Source organism: Typopeltis vanoorti, chromosome 17, assembly GCF_054136105.1.
Source record: "Typopeltis vanoorti isolate ZY-2024b chromosome 17, IOZ_Tvanoo_1.0, whole genome shotgun sequence".
NCBI lineage: Eukaryota > Metazoa > Arthropoda > Arachnida > Uropygi > Thelyphonidae > Typopeltis > Typopeltis vanoorti.
The window spans coordinates 80,571,861-80,586,872 of record NC_143565.1 but is presented as its reverse complement, the minus strand read 5'-3'; the positions used below and the strand labels follow the sequence as shown (position 1 = coordinate 80,586,872).

Sequence of the window (15,012 nt, the reverse complement as noted above, 5' to 3'; positions counted from 1 at the left end):
ATTATCACAGACAATCGCAAACATCTATGCCCATGACGGGATTCGAATCCGCAGCCTTTTGGCTGGAGAGCAGATACACTAACCACTTGGCCAATCAGGCCAGCAAAGTTCTGGAAGAGTGATTTTTGGGAAATAAACATAAAAAATAAACATAAATATATAAACATAACAGCTCATTACTGGGATCTATAACAAGTAACAAGTTTCACTGATACCATTTATTAGGTATGCCCATTTATTTTTTCTCCTTTCTCCTTATTCATCTTAGAACCTTCTTCAAATCCAACTGTTTTCACTTGATCCCAAGTCATCCCCTTCTCTTTTTGTCTACATATGCATTCACATCCTCTTGGAGTATCAACCTTTCTAATGCTATGTTTCCCAATCCACCCTGAGCCTCCCTGTTTCCCCACTTCTTCATTCATAACTACCACTTCAATCTCTCCTTCCTTACTCTCCCACATTCTCTGCACTTATTTCTCTAATTTCCAGCAGCCTCTCCAAATGCCTCACACCAAAACTATTCAAATACAATCCATCACTCTTATGCAGTTCAATTCATCCTTCAAACTCATTGCACTCCTTTCTTCTCACACATTTCTGCTAATATATCATTAGCAATCTCCACTCTCTGCCTCATTTCATCACTGTCATACCTGAGCAACCTATCACACTATTATCCTTCTCAACAACTTCCTGATATCCAATCTTACGTGCTCCTTGTTTCCAGTCAAGTCATTTGTCCCTATTAACACTACCAACTCTTTTCGTTACCTACTACTCATATCCAATACATAATCACTCTATTCATTTTACCTCCAGCAAAACAAACCTTATGCATCTTCTCACTAACCACACCGCTGATAATCAATTCCCCATGTGTCACTCGTGGAGCTTTTGTTACCTCTTTCATACCAACATCATTCGTTTTCGTTTTCGTCTTCTTCACTCTTCCATACATAATCTCCAATTCATTTCATTTCACTCTACATCCATTTCATCTCTTGCCTCATTTTAACCAACTCAGCTTTCAAATCTTGTGTAATTTTTTTGCTCTCATTCACTCTCTCAATTTTATCGCCAGCCATACATATAGCCAGCCTTCTTTAACGCTGAGATGAATATCATCACCTGCTGTTAGATCACTACCTTGCTTGCTTATTGAAAAAAAGTTCCATGACTGGGGTCTAGAATAGTTTTAGGAACTTAGCCAAATCACGGCCTAACGTATGATAAGTTTACAACCTATCGCAGGTGGGATTCACATTTTTAAAAAAAATAAAGAGAAAAAGAAAGATTGTGTAATACCAATCTTTTAAATAAAAAAATTAATCATCTTCATCATCATCAAATTCCTACCATGTACCCACAAGGGGTGTACAGGATATGATAGTACTACATGAAAAAATTACATCATTACTAACTTCCTATCTACAATTTTCCTCCAAATCAGTCTGTTACTTGTCAAGACTCCAACATTATCAGATCTTATATTTCTATTGTCTAAGGCACTTTGTACCGTATCGATCCACCTATATCTTGGTCTTCCTTGAGGTCATTTTCCTGCCAACCTGGCAGAGAACATTTGTTTTGCTAATCATTCCTCACCCATTCTGTTTAGGTGACCATACCACCTGAGATTAGCTATGCTAATGAATTCCTGGATGCTGACAATGTCAAGTTCTTTCCTAATATCCTCGTTTTTAATATGATATTGCCATTGATGCCATTTGTTCATGCCTATAATCTTTCTCAGAACTCTCATATCTGCGGTCTCTAGTCTTTGGTCAAGTGTTTTACTTATGACCCAGCTCTCAGATCCATAAGTTAAAACTGGTTTGAACACTGTCTTGTATACAGCTAATTTAGTGTTCCGACTAATTTCTCTCTTATTCCATATGAATTTATTCAGTTGACTTCCCACCATACCAGCTTTGCTGATTTGGTTGTCTATTTCTATATTTAATTTACCATCTTCACTAAAAATCGTGCCTAAGTAGCTGAAATGTTTTACTTGTTCCACAGGTTCTCCATTCACAACACAGTTGACATTTCAATGATTCTGCCTATTTTCATTGTTTTTGTCTTTTTATTGACAACCTTCATACGATATCTATTACAACAGCTATTCAATTTAGTCAGAGAATCTTGCAGACTTGTAGCGGATTTATTTAGAAGTATAACATCATCCGCATAAAGCAAAGAGCTGACATTAACATCTCCAATTTTGATATCATGTTTAATACCACTTTCCTTCATAATGTGATCCATATAGATAATGAATAACAGAGGGGATAATGTACATCCTTGTCTGCACACCAGATTTAACATTAAACCATCTTCCTGTACTTCCTTCAATTCTAACTGCTGACTTACAACTCAAATAAAGACTAAAGTATTGCTTGATATAATGCCCCATTGACACCATATAACTGCAGCGTATTGAATAGCTTCTCTCTTGGCACCTTATCATATGCCTTTTCCAAATTGACAAAACTTAAATACAGATCTTTGTTACATTCCCATGCTTTCTCGACTATTTGTCGTAAAGTGAAGATATGATATTCAGGCCAAACAGACAGCCTCTATTTGGCCTGAATCCAGCTTGTTCTTCACCAAGCTTTTCTTCCACAATTCTTCTCAACCGTTTCTCAAGTATACTTGCATAGATCTTGTCAGGAACATTCAGTAGGGAAATACCTCTGTAATTCTCACATTTAGTTTTATTTCCCTTTTTTATATATGGGTATTATTAGAGCTCTACTCCAATCATAAGGAAATTTGTCCCTCTGTTCAGGCCTACTGAACTATGCAGTGGAGCCACTGTAGGACTTTTATACCTCCATTCTTCAGCATTTCTGGTTAGATATCATCTATTCCTGCTGCCATTCCATATTTCAAGCCTTTGATGGCTTTTTCTACTTCAAGTATGGATATGTATTCCTGCCTGCATGCCTGGTCAGTGTTTTTTTACCACTGTGCTGTCATCACTGCTTGTTTCATTTTGCAGTTTTTCAAAGTAATTACTCCATACTCCAAGGATATCTTTTTCTCCAATTTTCATGTCACCTTTATCATCCTCTAACTCCTTTTACAGCACTGTTTCCTCCACTCCTAAGCTTCTTCAACGACCTCCAGAATATTTTGCCACCTTCTTGATATTTATTTTCTATATTCTTGCCAAAGTCCTCCCATGACTTTTGTTTAGCTGGTTTTACACAGTGTTTAGCATTCTTGCATTTGTCTCTATAGTCTCTAAGAGCACAAGCTGACTTATTTGACAGGAACCTTTAATATGCTTTCTTCTTTTCCTTCACTGCCTCTTTAACTTCTTGTGTCCACCAGGGAGTTCTGATTTTTTTATCCTTGCAGACAACCTCACCACATGCCTCTCTGGCAGAATCAATCAATGTTTTCTTCAGAGTTTGCCAGTGAATCTCCAAGGTTTGATTCCTTTCCTCAAATCTTTCATTTTTTCTTCAATAATCTTTGTGTATTTTAGTCTACAGCTCACATCTGAGAGCTGCTCAACTTTAATTCGCTTTAAAACTTTTTTACATGTTATTCTTTTTAATATGAAATTCAATTTTATCCTGCTCAAGACTAAATAGTGATCACTTCCAATGTCAAATTCTCTATACACTCTGGTGTCCTACACCAGGGAGAAAACATCACTGTCAACAATAACATAGTCAATGAGACTTTTCTTATTCTTTGCCTCTTCTCTCCATGTGAATTTGTGCACATTTTTATGTTGGAACATGGTGTTAGTAATAACCAGTCCATGTCCTGAGCAGAAATCCAACAGATATTTGCCATTATTATTAGCTTTGCTCTTTTCTCCAAATTTTCCCAAAATATTTTTGTATGTCTCACAATCATTTCCTACTCTGCTATTCAGATCCCCCCACAAGGACCAACTTTTCCTTTTTCATTGTGTCAGTTGCTTTTTCTAAAGCCTCAAAAAATTCCTCCACTTCTACCTTAGTAGAACCTTCTGTGGGACTAATGGCACAAATAAGTCTCATTGTCCAGTTCCCCATTCTCATATTTGCCCACATTCCTCTACTTGAGACTGACTGCCATTCAAGAAGATTAGCCTCATATTTTGTGTTGAATACTATGGCTACTCCTTCATTTCCTTGATTGTCATTGCCTGAATATAGCATTTTGTATTTATTGCTCAGAAAGATCTCACCAGTTTTGGTCTTTTTTGTTTCAATCACCCCTATTATGTCGATCTGGTACTTATCTAATTCCTCAGCTAGCTCCATTTCTTTGCCATTCAGGCTTCTTACGTTGACCGTACCGATCTTTAACTCTGGTGATGTTGAGTTGGGGTTTGTTTTCAGATTTGTTCCAGTAGCTGACTTTTCGCTGTTTGCCCTAGTTCCCTGGTGGAAACAATGGGGGCATTGTTTAACCGGGCGACACCCCAGCCGGCATGAAATTTTGTCGTGTTTTACCATCATTTTTTATTTTGATTTAACCAATAAGAATACAATTTGGTCAGCTAAATCCCAAATTGCCAGCCCATCCTCGTTCGTTCAGTATCAAAGTAGATATCCAACAGGGTGCACCACGAGAAGGTGAGGATTGGACATTAGGTCAGAAGCCCTGGTCGGTTCTCTGCATTCCTTTAAAGGCTATGTGGAGGTCTCCTCTCAGTTATATAGCTTTGACCCTTAAGCACCCTAAAAAAAAAAAAAAATAAAAATAAAAAAATAAAGCCTTTTAAATTTAAAACTTTAAAAGACTGAAATATAAATAAGATTAAAAGTTAAAAAAATTAAGATTTTAAAAAAAATTGATTTTTTAAAAATTTTAATTAAACTAAGGTTTTTAATTTATCATCACCATAACACTAATTATGGGTATTATTATTATTATTATTATTATTAAACAAGACATCATGGAGTCAAAGACTCATCTAGGAGGTCCTTTTATCTCACACACATCTCATCATACCGGGTCTTAAACACATTCAAACTCCCTGCAGACACCACACTCTCAGGCAAGGCATTCCAATCATTCACAACTCTGCACGAAAAAAACCTGCCTCTCACTCCCCTACTCACACCCTCTTTATACAGTTTCCAGGTATGACCTCTGGTTCTCCCCTGATCTCCCACTATTCTCTGTAGAACTTCTCCACCATTGATCCTATAACAACCCCTTACCAACTTGTAGATCTCTATCATATCTCCCCTCTTCCTTCTCTCCACTAGACTCTGCAAATTACATCTTTTCAATCTTTCCTCATACTCGACATTCCAGAGGTCAGAGACTACCTTAGTCAGTCGCCTTTGGACCCTTTCCAACATCTCTTCATCCTTCTGAAAACCAGGTGACCAAATCTGGGCACAATAGTTCATGTGTGGCCTAATCAAAGCCTTATACAATGGAACAAGAATCTCCCTACTTCTACATGTCAGTGTCCTCCTCATCATTCCCAGAAGTCTTTGTGTTGTCTTCACAATTTTGGCGATGTGTCCCCTAAATTTTAGATCCTTATCCACTATCACTCCCAGATCTCTTATTTCCTCTACTTCCAACAATATATTCTCACCAAGCATAAATTCTGCATCACATCTTTGTTTTCCAAATTTTAAAACCTTACATTTTGCAACATTGAACTCACATCCCCATTTGCTTGCGCAAGCACTCAATTTATTCAAGTCTTCTTGCAAGGCCACAACATCTTCACTACTCTTTATGGTTCGTCCCAACTTTGCATCATCTGCAAACAACTGAATATCTCCATCCAAATCTTTGCCAATATCATTAATATACAAGTTAAATAGTAATGGCCCTAAAACAGATCCCTGAGGCACTCCACTAGTGACTTTCCTTTTCCTGGATATTGCACCCCCATACACAACTTGTTGATACCTATCAGATAGCCAGTCTCCAATCCAATGCACTAATCTAATATCCAACCCCATCTGCTCTAGTTTGACTGTCAACTTATCATGAGGTACTCTATCAAAAGCTTTTGCAAAATCCAAGTATATTACTGTGTATCCTTCTCCTCTGTCCAAGGAAGCAGTCACTTTATTGTAATAAGTAAGTAGATTACCAAAACACGACCTCCCTTTAGCAAATCCATGCTGTCCATCAAAGATTATACCATTGTTGTCAACCCAACTCTGGATCCTAGTTCTCTCAAGCTTCTCCAACAACTTAACCACAACACCTGACACACAGATAGGCCTATAGTTTGATGCTTGAGTTCGATCACCTCCTTTATGAAGTGGCACAATCTTGCCCTCCTTCCACTCTTTAGGGACTTGACCAAGTGCAAGACTCGTATTAAAAAAATATGTCAAGGCAGGTGTCAACTCTCTGGCACATTCCTTCAGAATACCTGTGATATATTATCAAGTCCCACAGCCTTATTTACATCTAGTTTACTCAACTCCCCAAACACCTCTTGCTCACTTACAGTCAGTCTCTCCTCCCCATCATCAACTGCTCTTAATCTCTCCATGAAGTCACATTCACAAGATTGAAAGATCTTTATGAACTGCTCATTAAGTATCTCCACCACACATTCTGCAACAGCTGTCTTTATACCATTTCCTCCAATCAATGTCATCCTTCCATAATCATTCTTTCTTTTGCTGGCTACATATCGAAAGAACTCCCTAGGATTATTTTTAGCTTCATTAGCTAACTGCTGTTCATACCTCTCTTTAGCTACTCTCACCAACCAAGTCACTCTCCTTGCCTGGTCTTTGTAGAACTCATGAAATTGGTTACTTCCACTTCTCTTATGCTGCCTCCACAATGCCCTTTTTCTCTGTATTGCATGCTTAATCTCTTTATTCATCCATCTCACACCTAACTTATTTAACCTTCTCACCCGTGGTATACATTTAGACATTGCATCCACTAAATATTTTTTGAAAATCCCCCAAGCTGCATTGATCTCTTTTCCAGCTAACTCCTCATTCCATGCTACACCTGCAAGCTGTCTCCTGAGCTCTTCATAATCACCCCCCTTGTAGTTCCACATATACCCTTTTTTCATAGGGGTCCTTGCACTGCTGGCAACCACCCAAGTAATCACCTCATGGTCACTTTCACCAATTGGTGGATGATTTGATACCTCATTGATAATTACATCCTCCGATGAGATGACCAAATCCAAGACCCTTAATCCTCTTGTGCCCTCTGTTACATACTGTCTGAGGTAGTTATCCCTCAAAAACTCAAGAAACTCATTTTCTTTACTTCCAGTTGCTATCTCTTCATTCCAGTCTATATTGCCATAATTAAAATCACCCATAATAATCACCCTTTTCTTATTTGCTTGGCTTATTTGACTATACATTTCACTATCACCACCATCCACATTACCAGGTCTATAACAACATCCCACCAAGTATTTGATTCTATTCACCTCTATCTCACACCATACTGCATCAAAACCACTGGCCCCATTTCCCTCTTGCATCTCTACCTTGTATGGACATAACTCTTTCTCTATCATCAATAGCACTCCCCCCTCCCTTTTTACCCCTTCTATCCTCACGAAACACATCATACCTTTCCATCTCTATTCCTGTCAGGATGTCATCCTCATCTAACCATGTCTCACTTATTCCGACAATCTCCGGGTGCACAGATGCAATTAGTGCAACCATTTCATCTGCCTTGTTTCTTATATTTCTAGCATTGGTATACAAACACAACAACTCATTTCTGGATCTACAGCTAGTTCCACTGATACCACTCACTCGATGTGATCTCTCCATGCTGGACTGGGGCCATTTCCTTTTCTGCTTCTTCATTTTAGAACCCTTTGCAATTCCATCTGTTTCCTTTTGATTATCCCATTACTTTCCTGCCTACACATTCTCTCACCTCCTCTTGGAGCATCCCCCTTTCTCACGCTGTGTATCCCTGTCCACCCTGAGCCTCGCCGTTTCCCTGCTCCTCTTGCACACCCATTCTCTCATTTTCTATACTCATACCACTCACTTTCACATTCATTTCCACTCCTTCAATCTCTCCTGTCTTACTCTCCTGCTCTTCCACATCACTCCCCTCTCGATCTGATTCATTCTCTCTATTCACTTCTCTACCTTCCAGCAGCAGTCTCTCCAAGCGACTCACACCATAACCACTCAAATGCAGTCCATCGCTCCCATACAGCTCACTTCGTCCCTCAAACTCATTCCACACATTAACAAACTGTACTCCCATCTCCTCACACATTTCAGCCAGAATATCATTCATAATCCTTGCTCTCCGCCTCATTTCACCACAATCATACCTAGGCAACACACTGACCACCCTTCCTGTCACACTATTCTCCTTTATCTTTCCAAGCAGTCTCCTGACATTTATTTTGAAATGCTCTTTGTTCTCTCTCAAATCATTCGTACCAATTAATACAATTAACTCTTTTGCTCGTTCCCGCCTCATATTCAATGCCTCAATCACTCTACTCATTTTACCGCCTGGAAAACATACCTTGTGCATTTTATCCTCTAGCACACCTTTAATAATGGAGTCACCATACAACGCCACTCGCTCATCTTTTGTTATCTCTTTCATGCCACCATGATTTATTTTAATAGTTTTGACCTGAATTCTCTTAATTTCATTCCGCATCCATTTCATTTCTTGCTTCATCCAATCCAATTCACCTTCTGAACCTCGCGACACATTCACTCTATCATTAAATCTTTCTAACTTTCTAACTCTCGACCCTCTCTTCTCACTTTCCCTCTCTTTCAACCTTCTTTGTTTCCGTACTTTCGGTCCAACATACGTCCAACTTTCACTATCATTCTTCTCACTTTCACTCTCACATATCTTTCTATGTTTCCGTACTTTCGGACTAACATGCAGCCAACTTTCGCTATCATTCTTCTCACTTTTACTGTCATTCATCTTTCTTTGGTTCAGTACTTTCGTTCCAACATGCATCCAACTTTCGCCATCAGTCATTCTTTTTTCGCTATCATTCATTCTTTCGATTTTTTTTACTTGCGATTTCTGCACCACGCCATTTCTACTTTCATTCGTTCTCTCAATTTCGTTTCTTTCCGCCTCACTTTCGTCCCTTTTAACATCCGTTACGGTTGTCAAATCGCTCTTTTTCTTTTTTCCTGATTTTTTAACATTTTTTTCGCCTGTCTTTCTCGCCATCCTCCTCTTTCAAACGTGCACTCACGACACAATCGGTACTAGCACTTTCTGTCATCAACTTTATATTCGCATTCATCAATTCCTCGTTCAGATCACATTTTGCACACACCCTTCTTCCATCCGCACTAAACATCCACAAATCATTTATGTAGTCGAAGGAATACATATAACAGACCTCACACTTAACGAACCGACTGAAATCCAAATTAAAATCATGGAATGACAATGCCGCCGCCATTTTTTTTTCTCTGCAGGTTACTAGGTCTAATATTAACGTTTTCGTATTTAGTTTAAGCAAGAAAAAAAACCCCACACTAATATGGGTATAGACCATATTGGTCTGTTCTGGTCTCATTATCCATTCTATATCCTTTTTTGAGGTCTACCCTGCCTTTTCTTTCCAATTGGCTTATATTTTAGTATTTGTTTAGGATGTTGGCCATTCGGTTTACATGTTCAATCCATTTTTTGTTTATAATTGTTTAGTTTTTCTTCTACTGATTTTGTTTTTAGTTCTTTTAAAATGTCTTCATTCTTTTTTGATCTAATAATGTGTATTTTGCATTTCTTCTCATAAATCTCATGCCACTTGTTTTTATTCTTTATCTTGTTTGTTTATTGCCCAAATTTCACTGCCATATAATAATGTGGGCACTGCTAACGTATTGTATATTTTCAAGCATGTTTCTTTGTTTGTACTATATTTGGGTTGAGTGTTCTATTTATCAGGCCTATAATCTGTAAAAATTTTGAAGTTTTTAATTTTGTCTTTTTCTCCTTCATATGATATTTCACATCCAAGAAAACTGAAAGTATTTATCTGTTCTATTATTTTATTATTAATAACTATTTTGCCTCTAAGTGGAATTTGTATACAAAATGCCATTGTTTTAGTTTTATCTATGGAAATTTTCATTCCAAACTGTTCTACTATAATGTTTAAATTATACATTGCTCTTTGTAAATTGTCTTCCTTATCTGATATTATTACCTGATCATCTGCAAATAATAACGTATTTATTTTGTTATTCCGGGAAATTTCTATACCTTGATTGTTTAAGGTGTTCCACTGTATTAATATTCCATTAATGTAAATATTGAAAGTGTTGGAGACAGAGGGGCATCCTTGTCTTACTCCTTAGTTTATAGATTGTTTTTCAGAAACTTTTCATTTATTTTTATTTTATTATCTTTATATATATATTCAATATTGCATGTAGTAAAATAGTAGGTATATTTATGCTTTGTAATATATAAAACAGTATATATGTTTAGTTTTTTTTTTTTTTCATTTAAAATCCATTAATTTTAAATTAAAAGATTTCAAATTATTTAAAACCTGTTTTTTTTTTTTTGGTGTAATACTGTTTAAAATTATTCTACTGTCACTATAATAGTGAGAGTAGAATAAATTTATATGAAATAAAAGTTTGACCAAATCATCAGCACACAAAAGAGGAATGGAAACTAATTTTAATATATGAATCGACACCTCTGTAAAGCAATCAGATATGACATGAAATGCTTTCCTTTCATTGGAAAAAGACTAGATTTAATCCTTGATGATGTGAGAAACTTCATTTCAGAATTAAATAGCTCCCCCCCCCCCCAATTGAAGGTAAGTTAACCAATCTCATATAGAGTGGCAAGGTTTTCCTCCAGAAGACTTGGATCTTTCATCCCCAAAAAAGTGAAATCAAACTGAGATCAGAGCAGTCAGGCAACACTGAGGCATACAATGAACCTGCTACAGGTAGCTTGAATGGAATGTGTTGACCAGGCATAGTCTAAGCAAAAAAGAACCTCGATGTATGCTAAGAGTTGTTCAGATCGAAATGCATCAGGAGTAGATGACCAGAAATCCAATCTGGGTAGAAGAAACATCACAAACTTGAATTAAGGACTGCAATAAGAATTTAAAATAAGGGATCTAGGTAACTGTATGGTTAATAATATGACAGGGAAAGCAACTGAAAAGGTGACTAATCTTAACATTACTATGACTGACTATAACTTAATAAAAGATATCCCTGTAATTAATTCAATCTCTATAAACTGAGAGAAGACAAAATCACTTTACTCTGATGTTAAAAATGTTAGATCTCAAGTGGAAAGCACAGGTGAGGGAAGAAGAGGAAAATCTCACATCATAATAACCTTAGAAAATCTTATGTTAATATCATTTAAAAATCTCCATGTCCAAGCCCCCAAATCAAGCCATACCACACTTCTTAAACTTAGTCACATACAGTGTACTCAAAACTGTCGCTAGCAATCCATTCGGTCCACTTTCAAAGAAAAAAAAAAAATTAGCACTCCCATCTTCACTCTACTGTATCTTCTGCATGGACTAGAAAATTCTTTTAAATAAACATGTTATTAAATCATGTTTATTATTATGATTGCCTTTAATTATTATTTTCTATCACATCCCATCGTTTCTGCTTATCAGTCAAACATTACACTGATAAACCTTGAATTCTATCCTCACAGTAAGCATCTGAAAGACATGATGCCATCTTAATCATATCTCTAAATTCTGTGTCACTTCATCCCCAAAACATCAAGGTGACAAAATCGAAACAGTTGTCAGGATGGGGTTGTATTAGTCCAGAAAGTCTATGAAAAAAGGACAATAACTTCCTTATATTTTCAACAGGTGTTTTGCAATTTCTGCCTGATCCTTTGTGCTGTCATGTCAACTTAATATGTTCCACAAATTCAAACTGCCTGTTATGTATCAATCCCAGATCTTTAACCTTGCAGTTTCTAGCACTGAAGTTCTATCAACATAACACACAACTTTTAATTTTACCCTCATTTACACAAAATGCAGATCCTTTTGCAACACTTAAATAACAACCATTATCCTTTCCCTGCAATTTATTGAACAACTCCACTATGCAGGAATTCAGAAGTTGTATTACCATTTATTGCCATTCCCTGCCAATAATAGCTCAAAATAAGCTTAGTAATAATGTATCAAAATTTTTCAAAATACAGTTTAAAATCTGGAATCTGATATATATATATATATATATATATATATTAAAGATACCAAGCTATTTTAAACCTGGTTTTACTCTAATTTACCCAAGGTAAATTACTTTCTACATATATATATATATATCAGATTAATTCGGAACTTCTTACAGAAATAAGCCATCTCAAAACTTCTTTCAAAGTCAATGGATATTCCAAGAGAATCATTGAAAAATTCCTTCTTAATCCTCCTAGACATCGCTCAGAAGAAACAAATAGATTCAAAGGCAATATATCTATTTCTTACATAAGTACAGTTTCACATATATTAGCCAAAGTTCTAAGAAAATACAATATCAGAAGCTTGTTCACTCCACTTCCAAAAATCCATTTCTTAATAAGCCACCCAAAACCTTGTTGTCATCATCATCTAAAATACCCTGGTGTATATAAAATATTGTGTGATTGTGATATTCCTTATTTTGGGCAGACAGACAAATCTGTCGAATTGTGTATGGAAGAACACATGAGGGACATTACTTACAAGAGACAGCGAGCCAGTGCATTATCAAGTCATATCCTTTTCTCGTCTAATCCTAATGATGAAAGCCAAAGTCACAAAGTCTGCTGGGAAAAATCTACCAACATCTTCCGTTGCAATGATGAACTAGAGAGAAAAATCGTAGAATCTAGGGAAATCATCTTCAATCCTGTTCATCTAAATAATAACTTGAGCTACAACCTCCCAGATAGTCATTCAGCTGTAATCATGTACTGGCATTCACGAGATGCTACTAGCACGTACTTTCCCAACAATACAACAAACGAAAGAACAGCTTTAAATACAACCACAACTTTTAATGTCAATTATGTACAGACTCTCTATGATGTTCTTAGTTTATTTAAACTTCAGTGTTTTAGTGTTTTTTTTCTTTTTTCTTTCTTTTATAATGTCACCTGAAGAAGGCTGTTACAAGCCGAAACTAGTAGTGTTTTAATATTAAAACCTTTTTACTTAAATCTCGGTCCTAGTCATTCAATTCTTTTACATATATATATATAACTTATTAAAATCAGCAGCCTTAGACTGTCATATTTAGAATGGCTTCCTTTTAAAAATACTTTAGAAAGTGTTTTAACTAAAAAAAAATGTTTTAAAATTTTAAATGCACTAACTGTCATGTAAATTTTGAAACACTGGGTCAGCTAAAACTGTAACATAAAATAACACATTACTATAATAATAATAATAATAATAATAAAACTGTTAATAAAAAATTTATTTATTTATACACACATTTATTTATTATACAAAGTATACACATTTTTTTTTTATATTGATATTTAGTGACTATGATTTCAATCCTGGATCTATATATTAAATTTTTTTTTTAAATAAAACATCTAAGTGTGTATGTGTGTGTGCGGGGGGGGGGATTTGAAAACGTAAAACTTATTTCTCCAAATCAGTATTCATAAAAGATTCGAAAACATATAATTAATCTGCATCAATAAGTAATATTAATGTAATTTTGGATAACAATTCCCTATATTTTGGCTGCTGACATAATGTAATATAATAATATCGAAATATTAACATGAAGGTGCAAAGCAGAATAATTGTCTTTCATGTACCGTGCTACATTTTGCTTGTTATGACATCTCGTGTTAGGATTTAGATCTAAGAATTTTGTAACATAAACGAGTATAAATAGTTGTCTTTGGTTATAATGTATAAAATAAATTTTTAAAAATGCAATGTCACTAATTTGTAGTCCCTTTTTTTTCGGAATAGGGTCTTTACATTAACTGAAATGCAAAACAGTTCACAAAAATATAATTCTTACGTTGCATATCTTCAAATATTGCTTCCTGCTTTTTTTTTTTTTTCAATCATGAACATGGATATCATAATCTGAAAAATACTCATGCAGTTCGCACTTGAAAATAGCCTCTTCCTGATTACAACACATTGAAATCAACAATATCTTCCAACGAAATAGGAATAATGTTTACATTTTATTTATATCTAATCTGTTGAATATCCTAACATAACATTAATCCGTGAGTAAAATTTTTAAGATAATTTAAACTTACCATTATACACCATGCTACTTTTAAAATCTTCAAGTGACTTCACATTGAATACAGAATTATATCTGTAATTATAAAAATTTCATAGAAATCTATTACAAAATCTAACCAGTTTTAAAAATACCAATTCTATGTGTTTAAATGACCACACAAACAGTTCTTAAAAATTTACAATAACCCACTAAAGATGGCGGTTCGATCAACATACTGGCACTAGTGATATAACTCCCTAAATCAGGAAATCTTTGTTCGGAAATTAGAAGTTTTGTTATTGCATTGATTTCGATCTGAATTGTATCTGTTATTCAAATTCATTTCATGTTTTGTAATGAATAAACTATATATAAATATAATTCCTTATTTCCCTCTTTATTTAAAAGGCGAAAGAAAACAAACGCGAACGAAATAAAAACAAAGCCTATGAAAATCATGAATATTATATAATGCAATGCATAAATATGTATTATAGTTTTATTTGATGACAGTGTCGCATAATACTATCGCGAAATATTCAAAATAAAGTCATACTTTCATAAATAAGTAAACAGTCCTCAAATGTCCGAAATTTTACAAAAACAAATGTGTCACTTCAAGCTTTTTTTTTTTTTTTAAATTCGGAAAAAGGGAATCGGTTTGCATTCACGGCCATATACCTGTATTTGTTTGTTTATTTATTATATTTATTCCGGTCTAAGACGAATAAGAAACTTTAGCATATCAGTGCAGTGTGTGAAGATCAGATAAGGTTTCAGAAAGATGAAATTTATTAACATT

The 15,012-nt window shown here is 35.3% G+C and overlaps 1 protein-coding gene across 2 annotated transcripts in view; it reads right to left on the bottom strand.

The window, feature by feature from the left end:
* The window catches only part of LOC150097552 (uncharacterized), a 468,344-nt gene extending 453,981 nt beyond the window's left edge, over window positions 1-14,363 (bottom strand). For both annotated transcript variants that reach the window (XM_090407136.1, XM_090407137.1), the window contains exon 1: window positions 14,242-14,363. The gene's annotated coding sequence lies outside the window, so the exon portion shown is untranslated. The remainder of the gene's footprint in view (window positions 1-14,241) is intronic.
* Between the last annotated feature and the right edge of the window lie 649 nt (window positions 14,364-15,012).